Genomic DNA, 15,472 nt, shown 5'->3' with positions numbered 1-15,472 from the left:
GAATACCATAGGTGAGGTTGAATAGTATTCCTATGTTTAAGACTCTTTTATTTTTCCTCATCTCTAACCTAACTATTCATGTCCTTTGCATGTCTTAATATTGGTTTGTTGGTCTTTTTCTTATTGATCTGTAAAAGTGATTAAGAAAACTAAGCATTTGTCTATCATATAAGATGCAAATATTTTCCCCAGTTTGTCATTTCTCTTTTGGTTTAGTCACACACATAGCACAAAGTCCAGAATTATCTTGTCAAGTTTCACAAAACAAAGAAACCTGTTGGAATTTTTATTGCCATTGCACTGGAATATTAAATCTTCCAGGTTATGTGCATGGTACAGCCTTCAATGTTTTTAAATAAAATGGACAGAGAAAATATAAATAAAAGAGCAGAAATTAATAAAATAAAAAGCAAACATATAGAAAATTAACTTGTCCTTTGAAAAGACTAATAAAATTGATAAATCCTCATAAAACTAATCATAATAAAAACAAAGAATAGCCAAAAATAATCAGAACTTAAAAAAAATAAAGTAGTAAACAACTCACTTTCCCTTCAAATAGGGAAACTATTTTCTAGGGACGACTCCCTAGAAAATGGACGACTCCCTAGAAAAGCGTACTTTACCACAACTGACATAAGAGAGAAATATGAGTAGCACTTCAAAAATTTATGTCTACATTTATTATCATTCCAAATAAAAACTGTATAGGTCTGAATGGCTTTGCCCAGAAGTGTTACCAAACACTTATGGGAAAAAAATGACACTAATCTTACCCTTTGTAAGAACACATAACAGGTTATACAGGCAGACCTTGTTTTATTGCACTTCACTTTGTTGGCTTCTCAAATATTGTTTTTCCCAGATTGAAGGTTTGTGGCAATCCTCCTCAGAGCAAGACTATTAGCACCATTTTGTCAACAGTATTTGTTCACCTGGTGTCTCTGTGTCACAGTTTGGTAATTCTAGCAATATTTTAAACTTTTTCATTATTATATTTGTCATGGGGATCTGCAATCAGTGATCCTTACTATTGTAATTGTTTGGGGCACCACAAGCCACACTCATGTAAGACTGTGAATGTAATGTTGTGTGAGTTCTGTCTGCTCCACCAACTGGCCACTCCTCTTCTCTCTTTTTGGGCCTCCTTATTCCTTGACACACAATTTTAAAATTAGGTCAATTAATAACCCTATAATGGCCTCAGAGTGTTCAAGGAAAGGAAGAGTTGCCCATCTCATTTTAAATCAAAAGCTAGAAATAATCAAGCTTAGTGATGAAGGCATGTTGAAAGCTAAGATAGGTGGAGAGTTAGGCCTCTTGTGCCAAACAGTCAAGTTGTGAATGCAAAGGAAAAGTTCTTGAAGTTAAAAAGTGCTGCTCCAGTGAACACATGAATAAGAAAGCAAAACCGCCTTATCACTGATATGGAGAAAGTATTAGTGGTCTGGATAGAAGATCAAACTAGCTACAACATTCCCTTAAGTCAACACCTAATCCAGAGCAAGACCCTAACTCTCTTCAATTCTTTGAAGGCTGAGAGAGGTGAGGAAGCTGCAGAAGAAAATTTGAAGCTAGCAGAAGTTAGCTCATGAGGTTTATGGAAAGAAGCCATCTCCATATCATAAAAGTACAAGGTGAAGCAGCAAGTGCTGGTGTAGAAGCTGCAGCAAGTTATCCAGAAGATCTTGCTAAGACAATCAATGAAGGTGGCTACACTAAACAATAGATTTTCAATGTAGATGAAACAACCTTCTACTGAAAGAAGATGCCATCTAGGACTTTCATAGATAGAGAGGAGAACTCCATGCCTGCATTCCAAGCTTCAAAGGACAGGCTGACTGTCTTGTTAGGGACTAATGCAGCTGGTGACCTGAAGTTAAAGCCAATGCTCAATGCTGAAAATCATGGGGCCCTTAACAATCATGCTAAATCTACTCTGCCTGTGCTCCCAATGGAAAAACAAAGCCTGGATGACAACACATCTGTTTAGAACATGGTTTACTGAATATTTTAAATGCACTATTGAGACCTACTGCTTAAAAAAAAAAAAAAAGACCCTTTCAAAATATTACTGCTAAGTGAGAATGCACCCAAGGGTGCTGATGAAGATATAAGAGATTAATGTTTTCATGCCTGCTAGCACAACATCCATTCTGCAGCGCATAGATCAAGGAGTAATTTTTATTTCAAGCCTTATTACTTAAGAAATACATTTCTTAAGGCTATAACTGCCATATAAAATGATTCCTTATTTAGATCAGCAAAGTCAATTGAAAACCTTCTGGAAAGGATTCCCCCATCCTAAATGCCATTAAGAACATTTGTGATTCATTAGAAGAGGGCAAAATGTTAACATTAACAGAAGTTTGGAAGAAGTTGATTCCAACCCTCATGGATGACGCTGGGTGTTCAAGACTTCAGTGGAGGAAGTAACTGCAGATGTGGTGGAAACGGTAAGAGAACTAGAATTAGAAGTGGAGCCTGGGGACTTCCCTGTTGGCACAGAGGTTAAGAATCTACCTGTCAATGCAGGGGACACAGGTTCGAGCCCTGGTCCAGGAAGATCTCACATGCCATGGAGCATCTAAGCTCGTGTGCCACAACTACTGAGCCTGTGCTCTAGAGCCCACAAGCCACAACTACTGAGCTCACGTGCCACAACTACTGAAGCCCGCACACCTAGAGCCCGTGCTCCACAACAAGAGAAGCCACTACACTGAGAAGACACAACATAGCCAAAAATAAATAAATAAATAAACTAACAAATAAATAAATAAATAAAGTGGAACCTGAAGATGTGACTGAATTGCTGCAATCTCATGACAAAATTTTAACAGATGAGGAGTTGCTTCTTATGGTTTAGGAGAGAAAATGGTTTCTTGAGATGGAATCTACTCCTGGTGAAGAAGATTGATGAAATGACACAAAGGATTTAGAATATTGCATACCCTTAGCTGATAAAGCAGTGGCTGAGTTTGAGAGGATTGACTCCAATTTTCAAAATCCTGCTGTGGGTAAAATGCTATCAAACAGCATTTCACATTACAGAGAAATCATTCATGAAAATAAGAGTCAATCAATGTGGCAAACTTCAGTGTTGTCTTGTTTTAAGTAATTACCACAGCCTCCCCAGATTTCAGACACTGCCATCCTGATCAGTCAGCAGCCATCAACATTGAGGCAAGACCCTTCACCAGCAAAAAGACTACAACTAGATGAAGGCTCAGATGATGGTTAGTACTTTTAGCAATGAAGTATTTTTTAATTAAGGTATGTACATTTTTTACACATAATGTTATTGCACACTTAATAGAGAAAAGATAGTGTAAACACAACTTTTTAAAAATTTTTAATTTTATATTGGGCGTATAGTTGATTAACAATGTTGTGTTAGTTTCAGGTATACAGCAAAGGGATTCAGTTATACATATGCATGTATCTGTTCTTTTTCAAATTCTTTTCACACTTAGGTTATTATAGAATATTGATCAGAGTTCCCTGTGCTACACAGTAGGTCCTTGTTGGTTATCTGTTTTATAGATAGTAGTGTGCACATGTTAATCCTAAATTCCTAATTTATCCCTTCCCCACACTTCCCCCTTTGGTAATCATAAATTCATTCTCTAAGTCTGTGAGTCTATTTCTGTTTTGTAAATAAGTTCATTTGTATCATTTTTTTAAAATTCTGCATACAAGCAATATCATATGATATTTGTCTTTCTCTGTCTGACTTACTTCATTTGGTATGATAATCTCCAGGTCCATCCATGTGGCTGCAAATGGCATTATTTCATTCTTTTTAATAGCTGAGTAATATTCCATTGTATATATGTATCACATCTTCTTTGTCCATTCATCTGTCAATGGACATTTAGGTTGCATCCATGTCCTGGCTATTGTAAACAGCACTGCAATGAACATTGGGGTGCATGTATCTTTTCAAAGTATGGTTTTCTCCAGGTATATGCCTAGGAGTTAGGATTGCTGCATCTTATAGTAGTTCTATTTTTAGTTTTTTAAGGAACTTCCATACCATTCTCCATAGTGGCTGTACCACTTTACATTCCCGCCAACAGTGTAGGAGGGTTCCCTTTTCTCCACACCCTCTGCAGCATTTACTCTTTGTAGATTTTTTTGATGATGGTCATTCTGACTGGTGTGAGGTGATATCTCATTGTAGTTTCGATTTGCATTTCTATAATAATTAGCAGTGTTGAGCATTTTTTCATGTGCTGCTTGACCATCTGTATGTCTTCTTTGGAGAAATTTAGGTCTTCTGCCCATTTATTGATTGGGTTGTTTGTTTGTTTGTTTTTGATATTGAGCCACATGAGTTGTTTGTCAATACTGAAGACTAATCCCTTGTCAGTTGCATTGTTTGCAAATATTTTCTCCCATTCTGTGGGTGGCCTTTTGTTTTGTTTCCTTTGCTGTGCAAAAGCTTTTGAGTTTAACAGACATCTGTTGCATTTCTATACATCAACAACAAAAGATCAGAAAGAGAAATTAAAGAAACAATCCCACTTACCATCACATCCAAAAGAATAAAATACCTAGGAATAAACCTACCAAAGGAGACAAAAGACCTGTACTCTTAAAACTATAAGATGCTGATGAAGAAATCAAAGATGATACAAACAGATGGAAAGATATACCATGTTCTTGGATTTAGAAGAATCAATATTGTCAAAATGACTATACTACCCAAGGCAATCTACATGTTCAATGCAATCCCTATCAAATTACCAGTGACATTTTTCACAGAACTAGAACAAAAAAATCTTAAAATTTGTATGGAGACACAAAAGACCCCGAATAGAAAGGCAATATTGAGAAAGAAAAACAGAGCTGAAGGAAGCAAACTTCCTGACTTCAGGCTATACTACAAAGCTGCAGTCATCAAAATAGTATGGTGCTGGCACAAAAATAGAAATATAGATCAATGGAACAGGATAGAAAGCCCAGAAATAAACCCATGCACCTATGGTCAATTAATCTATGACAAAGGAGGCAAGACTATACAATGGAGGGAAGACAGTCCTTCAATAAAGGGTGCTAGGAAAACTGGACAGTTACATGTAAAAAGTGAAATTAGAACATTCTTTAACACCATACACAAAAATAAACTCAAAATGGATTAAAGACCTAAATGTAAGACCAGATATTATAAAACTCTTAGGGGAAAACAGGCAGAACACTCTTTGATATAAATCGCAGCAATATCTTTTTTGATTTGCCTCCTAGAATAATGGAAATAAAAACAAAACTAAGCAGAACTTTTATATGTACCAGGAAACCAAAAATTTGTGTGACTCTCTTTATTGCAATGGTCTGGAACCGAATCCACAATATCTCCAAGGTATGCCTATGATTTTCCTTAACTCATCAGAGAACTGAGGTCTTAGGCCAAGTAACCAAACTGAAATCTACATAGACATAGGCTACTATAGAGAAAAACAAGACTCAAGCAGTTGTTTATTGGAGCAGACAAGAGCAGACACCATAAAAGCTAGTAAGAGCTGATTGTAAGAGTGTGGAGTCTCTGAGGGTGGCAGACATAGACCAATTGACACCCTCCTTCACATTCTCCCTGTAGGAACCCTACCAGGTATTCATGGGAAAGACTGGGGAGGATCTTGAGAAAGCTTTTTCCTAGTACCAGCCAGGGGATGGAGAGCAGCCACTGATAAAACTCCACCCAGAACATATCTCCTCCATCTCCTAGAGGATACAGAAGCCAGAATCTGAAGGGGAAAGAGGAGGCACTACTGAAAACCCACTGCAGATGGACGAAAACAGGAAAACAAATGAAGTTCTACCCTGAGGGAGTGGCAGAAACCTGTTAGACACAGATTTGAAAGCAGAGGAACATTCCCAAGACCCAGGTTCACAGCGCCTGCCTAAAACTGAGGATAGGGCAATAGATATTACCCTAACTGAAAAAATTAAAAAAGTAAAAACCAACCAACCAAAAAACCGGAAAAGAGTTTTAAAGAGCTGTGGGACAATGTCAATCCACATATCATTGGAATCCCAGAAGGAGACAAAGGACAGAAAAGGAAAGGAGAAATAACCACTAGGGTTTTACAAACATAGTGATAGAGTCCAAACCAGTGGCCTACAAAGCTTAGAAAATACCAAGCAGGATAAAAATGAAAGAAAAGAGGAGGGAAGGAAGGAAGGAAGGAAGGAAAGAAGGGAAGAAGGAAGCGAGGGAGGGAGGGAGGGAGGGAGGGAAGGAGGAAAAAGTGAAGCATACCATATTCAAAGCACTGAAAACCAAAGAGAAAATCATGGAGGCAACCAAAGAGGGGAAAATATATGTTATCTGTAGAGGGAAAAGGGTAAGGATTGTAGCAAATTTATCATCAGAAATCATGCAAGTGAGAAGACTTGAGTTCTATCATTAAAGTGATGAAAGAAAAAGAACTGTCAACCTCAAATTCTTACTCAGTGAAAATATTCTTCAAAAATTAAAGAGAAATAGAGACTTACTCAGAAAAACAAAAGCAAAAACATTGCTATCAGACTAGACCTACTCTACAAGAAATGTTAAAGGAAGTATTTCAGGCAGAAGAAATTAGATATAGGCCAAAAACATGGATTTACACAAAGAAATGAAGAGATCAGAAATGAAATAAATGCACAACAGAATATTTTTTCTTATTTCAAATGTGCTATAACTGGCTTTAAAGCAAAAATAATAAAAATATATTGTGTGATTATAGCATCAGAGGTAGGAATTGGGAATGTGCTGTTATAAGGTTCTTTACGCTTATAACAGTATAAGCAGTGAAGCAGTATAATGTTATTCAAAGGAAGACAAATATTATTTTCAAATGTATGTGGTAAATCACATTAATGTTTAAAGAAATATTTAAATAATAAGTCAACACAGAAGATGAAACAGAATCACAGACATGCTCATTTAAACCAATAGAAGGCAGAAAAATATGAAGTAAACAAAAATGAAAACAAATACAAAACAGCTAGCAAGATGGTACAGTTTAATCCAACCCTATGAATAATCACTTTAAATGAGAATCGTCTAAAGAAATCAATAAAATGATGGAGATTGTCAGAATGGATTAAAAAAAGTAAGACCCATTCATCTGTCACCATGCAGTGGACCCCCTTTACCTGTTTCACCCTCCCTGCCTCTGGTAACCACTACACTGTTCTCTATATGCAGAAGTAGAAATATAATGTTGTACACATGAAACTTATATAATGTTATAAGCCAATGTTTCAATTAAAAAATTTTTAATAAAATAAAAATTAAGGTTCAACCATAGGCTGTCTACAAGAAACCTACTTTAGAAATAAAGAGATATAGGTTGAAGTCAAAAGGTGGAGAATGCATGCATACACATGTAATCATGAATCAAAAGAAAACCAGAGTATCTGTATTAATTTCCAAAAAAGTAACTTTCAGAACAGGAAATATTATTAGGGATAAAGAGGGCTATTAGATAATGATAAAAGGGTCAATTGTGTAAGAAGGCATAAAAATCTTAAATGTTTATGCACTATCAACACAGCTTCAAAATGCACAGGCCAGGGCTTCCCTGGTGGCGCAGTGGTTGAGAGTCCGTCTGCTGATGCAGGGGACACGGGTTCGTGCCGCAGTCCGGGAAGATCCCACATGCCGCGGAGTGGCTAGGCCCGTGAGCCATGGCCACTGAGCCTGCACGTCCAGAGCCTGTGCTCCGCAATGGGAGAGGCCACAACAGTGAGAGGCCTGCGTACTGCAAAAAAAAAAAAAAAAAAAATCAGTGAAACCCAAAGCTGGCTCTTTGAAAGATCAGTAAAATTGATAATATTCTAGACAAATTGACCAAGGGAGAAAAGGGAGAAAAAACAAATTACAATATCAGGAATGAAAGACTTTAACACTGATCCCCTAGACATTAGAAGGCTGATCTAAGAACACTACAAATAACTCTATAGCCACACATTTGACAACTTAGGTGAAGTGGACCAATTACTGAAAGACACAAACTACCAAAACTCACCCAAGATATAGATAAACCAGATAATCCTACATCTATTAAAGGAACTGAATTCTTAGCTAACCGTTGTAAAAGAATTTTTTTTTCTCCAATGAAAAAATTCTAATCCCAAAAGTTCCCACGGGTGAAGTTTACTGAACATTTAAAGTCAGAAATGTTTATTCCACACAATACCTTTCAGAAAATAGAAGAGGAAACTTGCCCACTCTTACCAAGAGGCCAGCGTTACCCTAATATTTTTCATGATCACGGACACAAAATCCTCAACAAAATATTTGCAAATCAAAGCTATTAGGGAAAAAAAAGATACAAGACACCACCACGAAGTGAGGCTCATCCCAGGAATGTACGCTTGGTTCAACATTCAAAAATCAGTCAATATAATTTGCCATATTAACAGAATACAAAGAAGAAACCATATGATTCTCTGGTGCAGAAACACAATACTAAGCCCCTTCTATCCAGATAGCATCAATTCCAGGATGACTTACACAGAGCACCAGTAGATTGAGCCTTTGTCCTCTTGCAAACCTGAGGTCCTTTCCAGCATCACCCATTGCTGACAAACGAAGAAGCAAAAAGATGTAGATATGTAATGACCTGATTATTTCTTACACTCACCTGACTCAAGTCATAGGCAAGGCAAGAGAGTAGCGGTGCCCAGGTGCTCTCGGGAGCCGGCACTTTTACACACATCTGAAATCATCCCTTTTTTTGCATCACAGCCCCCTCTCCAATTCTTTCCGGGGGTGAAGTTTCCTGGTTCTAGTTAGCTCTGCTTCTATTTGAGTTTCTCATCTCCACCTAGTCTCTCATGTTTTTCATGTGTTAAGAGCACAAGGAAGGGCAGCTGAGAGGAAGAGGCAGGACTCAGTCCCTAGCAGACCGTGTTCCAACTGACGAAAGCTGCCCCACCCCGACACCCGGCGGGTTTCACTCACTTCACTTGTATGGGCACAACGATGTTACCTTTTTGCATTTTCCTCTCTTTAATTTGTTGAAATTACTCACTTCACACATTCATTCTCAATCTCTTCCAAAAGCTTTTTGTGTCAGTGAGTGAATCATCCCCTTTCTTTTTATTATTATTTTAAAAATTTATTTTATTGAAGAATATTTGATTTACAATGTTGTGTTAGTTTCCCGTGTACAGCAAAGTGATTCAGTTATACATGTATATAATAGTTTGCATCTGCTAATTTCAATTTCTCAATCCATCCCTCCCCAATGCCCCTCCCCCATGTAGCTGCAAATGGCAATATTTCACTCTTTTTCATAGCTGAGTAGTATTCCATTGTGTGTGTGTGTGTGTGTGTGTGTGTGTGTGTGTATACACCACCTCTTCTTTATCCATTCATCTGTCAAAAAGATAGCTGCACCCCTATGTTCTTAGAAGCACTGTTTACAATAGCCAAGACATGGAAACAACCTAAGTGTCCATCAACAGATGAATCATCCCCTTTCGATGAATAAAATCAAGACTTTGACACTCCCAAGGCACTGGGAAAGGCTATGGGGCCATGTGCCACACAGACATGATGGTGAGTTCTCCTTTCTGGTGGCTTTGCTCTCTGGATAGGCTGCCAGTTTCCTAAATCATCCAGTCCAGGCTCCTCTTTGCTAACTGCTCTTCTCTCAGCATCTCTCTCCTGACTCATATTTTACTCTGAGCAGCAGGATAAAAACAGGCTGCACTCTCCACCCTTGACCTGGAAATTTCCTCAGCTGAACAACCAAGTTTATCGTTACAAGTTCTGCTCCCTACACACCAGCAGGGCACAGCTTCACTAAGCTTTCTGCCAATACGTAGAATAGATCCTCTTCCTCCAGCTTCCAGTAGCATTTCTTCACCTTCTTCTGAGCCTTCTAGGGCAACATTCTCCAAGTCCAGTCTGGGAACTGAACCAGCAGTAGTCTTAAAGTCCCTGTGTCTATAGTCTGTTTCTGGTGACTTAGGCATTATACAAGGGAATGTAGGATTTTTCCACAACGCTCCTCACTTCCTTTGAGTCCTCAAGACCAGAGTCCTTTACACTTGTATCTCCGATAACAGTCTGTTCAAAGCAGTCTAGGCTTTTACTATCATGCTGGTCAAGACTCTTCAAGCTTTGGGCCACTGCCTAATTCCAAAGCCACCATCACATTTGTAGGTATTTGTTACAGCAGCACCCCGCTTCCACAGACTGAAATCTGAATTCATTTTTTCTGTTGCCAGCATGTTGCCACAGGTGTACCATCAGGTGTGTGTCAGGGGTGGGGTGGGGGTGGGGATCATGGGACCCAAAATCCTGCCGACCACACTGTCACTCCTACTGAGACCCAAGTCAGAGTTCTGCGTGCCCGGTTATAATTAATCAAAGTCTAATCTCAGACTACAGGGCAAGGAGAAAGCGGTGCAACCCTTCCTATCTGGCAGGGAAGAGAAACTGACTGACATCTCCCAGTCCTGGAGGAGCTCACAGAGGCAGAGTCTGGACTAGACTTGACTTATTGGATCTCAAACTGGAACCTTAGAGGAAAGGTGGAGAAACCCTTTTAACAATTATTCCAGAAGGGGTGAGTGACACAGGCTATGTGTCTTCATTCCAAAGAAGGGCTTGAGAGGACTTCCCTGGTGGTCCAGTGGTTGAGACTTCGCCTTTCAATGCAGGGGACGCGGGTTCAATGCCTGGTCAGGGAAGTAAGATCTCACATGCTGCAGGGTGACTAAACCCGTGTGCTCTAGAGACACATGCCACAACTAGAGAGAAGCCTGCGCACCTCAAGGAAAAGCCCATGGGCTGCAACAGAAGATCCCGTGTGCCACAACTAAGACCCAATGCAGCAAAAGGAAGGAAGGAAGGAAGGAAAGAAGGATTTAAAAACAAAGGAGGGCTTGAGGTGGTGAAGAAATGAATTGCTACCTGCTTCCCCGCCACCCTCAACTGCTCCCTCCAAAGCATGTGTGGGCATGTGCACACACACACACACCTCTTACATGAATTTTTACATTTCAGGTGGGTCTATTAGCTTCCAATAAACATACTTGGCCTCTATTTTTGGATCTCATCACCCTAATGAAAGGATTGCCAGAATGCTTCATAGCCAATTATTGTGTGAAAGAGAAATGCATGTATTTATTCCTTCTCGATAGTGATGATTAAGAGGGATTTCATTTCTCTGGAGTCTAGCAGATGTTTAAAATCTAAATGAACTGACTACAGTGAAGAATACCCTCTTTCCAGCCCAACCTGAGGAAAATGCCACTGTGGACTGTGCTGTCTTGTCCCATCCCATTAGCATGAAATCTCTCTTCTGTTCCTCTGCATCTCACTGTGAGGATGAGATAAAGCAGGTGCCAAGAAGATCCCACTCAGGGCAGGAACTGGCTCTCACTTCCCATCTGAGAAACCCAAACCCCAAATCTATTCTCTATTCTGGGTTTCCTGCTGGTTTGTTTCCCCACTGCAGTTCCATTAGGGCTGCATTGGATAATTATTCCTCTACAGCAGAAGAAATATATTCATACAGAAAAGATCTCTCTAAATAAATCTACTTTTGAAGTTCTCCCCTGGGAGATAAATTTTAAGCAGCAATGCGTCGTTATGGAAATGCACACCAGTAACCTTATCTTCGTTGAGAACTGTTGACAGCTCCCACTGCACTTACCACCAAAAAGCCCTCCTTTTTGTACAGGGAAATAGCAGCGTTGCCTGCCATGCACTATGTTGCAGCCAGATGACTGGTCTACTGGACCAGGTCAGCACGGGTGGGTCATACAGCAGAGTCCCAATATGCAGGTGTCAAAATTTAAATTCCATTTTAAATGGAAATATAAACCAGACTTACACTCAGCCTTGGTTGTTAGTGTTTTGAGGATATAGGATTAAGCCTTTCTCCATGGCTCAATGACAAGAGAGGCCATCAAATGTCCTGGAGGGTCCAGCAGGCTTGTGGCATGTCACACTCTTGATTTGCCCCACTCTGGACACCTGACCACATCCAGCAGGTAGAGTCGCTCTGACTCTGGCCTCTCTGTGCTCAGGTTCTGCAATCCTCCAGAAAACCCTGAGAGAGGAAAGCGACAGAAAAGTCATAAAAATTTAGTGCTTCGTTAATGTGTGATACCACGCAGCCAGAAGAGGGGCTTGTCTTCCTTCTCACCTCTCTGCAAAACATGGTTAACTGTGGACTTTGCAATCAACTCCACCAATAAGGAGAACACTATAGGGGAATATGGTTAAGAGGTAACTGATGAATATTATTTTTTTCCTCTTTTGCTTTCTGACTGCATTATAAAATATTTTATGAGCCAAATATAAAATATCTATTTTTAATGCCTACAAATATATATGTATATATTAAATAGTATTTACTTTAAATGTTATTGCTTTTTTATTTCAACACAAAATAGTTAACAAACCAGCTACATTCAATTACATAATTCTAACACCAATGAAAAGTTCTGGTTTTTTCCTGGGTAGACCCAAGGAATTGTCTGGCCCTTTCTTCAAGCTAGCACTTGAAGTGGCTGCCAGGGAAGCAGAGGCATCTTGGAAGATGTGTAAATCTGTAGGACTGCAAATGTCTGGTTCCAATGTGGGAACTGCAATGTCATTACTGCAAGCAGCACGTGAATCAGCCCCGTCTGTGCCTGCTCAACGCAGACTGCAACCAAAGCTCAGTAACTCTTGATTTTATTACTAATAGCATTAATTCAATAAAAATGATGATTTTATTTTCTTAGAGATCTCCATTTTGACAGCCTTCTGAGCTAAGTCCTATTTTCTCCATTTCTATTCTGTGTTATAAATTAATTGATCTCACTGATGGCAAGTGGACATCTGGTATCTTCTGTTGAAACTTCCTCAGGGAAGAGGAAGGTCAGGCTTGTAAGCACTTGCCCGTTGAAGCAGCCAAGGAAATTGCCAATTCTCACTGAGATTGTCTGCTAACCCGGTCCCTCTTGCTCTGTTTATTTTGGGTTTGATTTTTGTTTGTTTGTTTGTTTTCCTTTACAAATCTCAAGCTTCTAATTTCACAAACAAAATTACCTGGGGTCCCTGGCCTCGTTGGGTCATGAGTGTTGACAGCAGCCCTCCCTATGAAGAGCCAAACAAAACATTAGATAATTAACATGACTTAGGAGTTTGTAAGCCCAAGTTAAATCAAACTGTAGGCTTTTTTTTATTATTTTTTTTTTTAGCGTTTCTATGCTATCTGCATGCCTCACCTATTGTGATCCCATTATAAGAAATGAAGCTGTGATTCTGCAGTGAGATAGCCCTGGTGTTGCCACGGTACTACTCTACATCAGTCACTGCTGGGTAGGAAATCATCTTTATTATGTGATTTGCATTTTATAGATTACAATCCTGTGTCAGTCCCATCTGACATTGCCTCAAGTGTACTTCTTCACAGGCAGGCAGATGTTGTCCCCATTTTAAAAATATGCAAGTTGAGACAGAAAAGGCAAGTACCCCGCCCAGGGCTAAATGTGTATGTTCATTGCTCACACAGTGACATTCAAGGACACAGAGTCAGTGTTTAAAGGCCCAAATACATAATTAATATATAGTATTATATAGTACGTAATATAAAACTTGTGTATTATATATTAAACACCAAAATATGCTAATAGGTCAATTTTAAAATATATTAGTATATTAATATTTTAACACATATAGTAGATAAATATATAGTGATATATTAATATATTAAATATATATTGAATATTAAATATATGTTAAAATATGTTTATATAAGTATTATATTTAATATTGTATATTAATATATTTAAAATGAAATATATTAATATATACTTTATTGATTAATATATTGTTAATACATACTATATTGACATATATTATAGGTACTAGGTACTAATATATGTTAATAAATAAGTATAGTATATTATACCAGATTATTATATATTACTATATATAATATATAAAAGCTATAGAATATAATATGAAATAATATAAAAGTACTATATACTATACATTAATATATAGTTATCTTATCTATTATGTATAAAAATATACTAAGTATACTATATATAATATGATTACTACATACTAATAAACTTATCAATTATTATTAATGTAATAGCATATGTACTATAATATACTAATACAATATGATACGATAATGATTATAATTATATTAATTAATAGTTATCACAATATATTATATATTAATGCATTCCAATTAATATTAATTATAATTTGTGTAATTATAATGTACCATATTATGTATTAATTATTAATTATGTGAGTACATACTCTATTGATATAATACAAATGCTAATTAATATATACATTGCCATTCCCTTAACAACAACAGAATGACATGAGGGGAGGTAAGGAGCCTCACCTGTTTCATGAGCTGTCATGGTTTCAGCCCTGTGATGCCTCATGGCTTTCCCAGGCTCCTGGGCACGTGTGAGTGGGTGATGCTGAGTTCTTCTGGGCTGAGGGCTGACAGGAAAGGAGTATCAGGTTCAGATTGAAATGTTTACATCGGGTGGAGGAGGGTGATTTCTGTGTGCAAAGGTGAAATCTCAGTGTATGAGGTATTGCCATACATGGGTCCAAGATGAGGTCTCCTTTACTTTTTCCCTTTAATTTGGAATCTTTTATTCTCATGATGTTTAACATTGTTTTTTCCTTTTTTATGTTATTTTGAGAGTTTTAACTGAGTGTTATGAGCTGAACTGTGCCACTCCCCAAAATCCATATGTTGAAGTCCTAACACCCAGTACTTCAGAATGTGACGGTATTTTGGAGAGGGTCTTTAAATGAGGCAATTAAGTTAAAATCAGGTCATTAGATGAGCCATAACCCATTATGACTGGGGTCCTTATAAGAAGAGACTGGGGACACAGACTCACACAGAAGAAAGACCATGTGAGGACATGGAGAAGGCAGCCGTCTACAAGCCAAGGAGAGAGGATTCAGCAGAAACCAACCATGCAGACACCTTGATCTCAGACTTCAAGCCTTCAGACTGTGAAAAAATTAATTTCTGGTGTTTAAGCCCCCCGGTGTGTGGTACTTTGTTATGGCAACGCTAGCAGACTAATCCAATGACAAAAATCAATTTAATGTTCCTGCAAATCTGTAATGTAGAGATTAGACTCTAAATTATTAATTTAGCACTTAATAATTTAACAATTATTTGATGATGATGATGATGTCAATCCCAAGTGTAAAAGTTCAGCCATGTTTTGATCATGTATATAGCTGGATACCTACATCAGGGTACTTGGATTATATCCAAACAACTAAAATAGCCTAAAGCAAATCAGAGTTTTCACCACACCCTCCTGGACACAAGAATGTGAGGGTTGAGTCCCAGATCAGCTAACAATTTACACTGGACTTTGCCTGGGTCATTTTCTACCCTGAACCTCAGTTTCCTCTGCAGAAAACTGAGGGTGTTGAAGTTTCTCCTACCTCTGGATATGCTGTGGTTCT

This window comes from Grampus griseus (assembly GCF_964374135.1).
Source record: "Grampus griseus genome assembly, chromosome: 2".
Lineage (NCBI taxonomy): Eukaryota > Metazoa > Chordata > Mammalia > Artiodactyla > Delphinidae > Grampus > Grampus griseus.
This window is presented reverse-complemented; position numbering follows the sequence as displayed.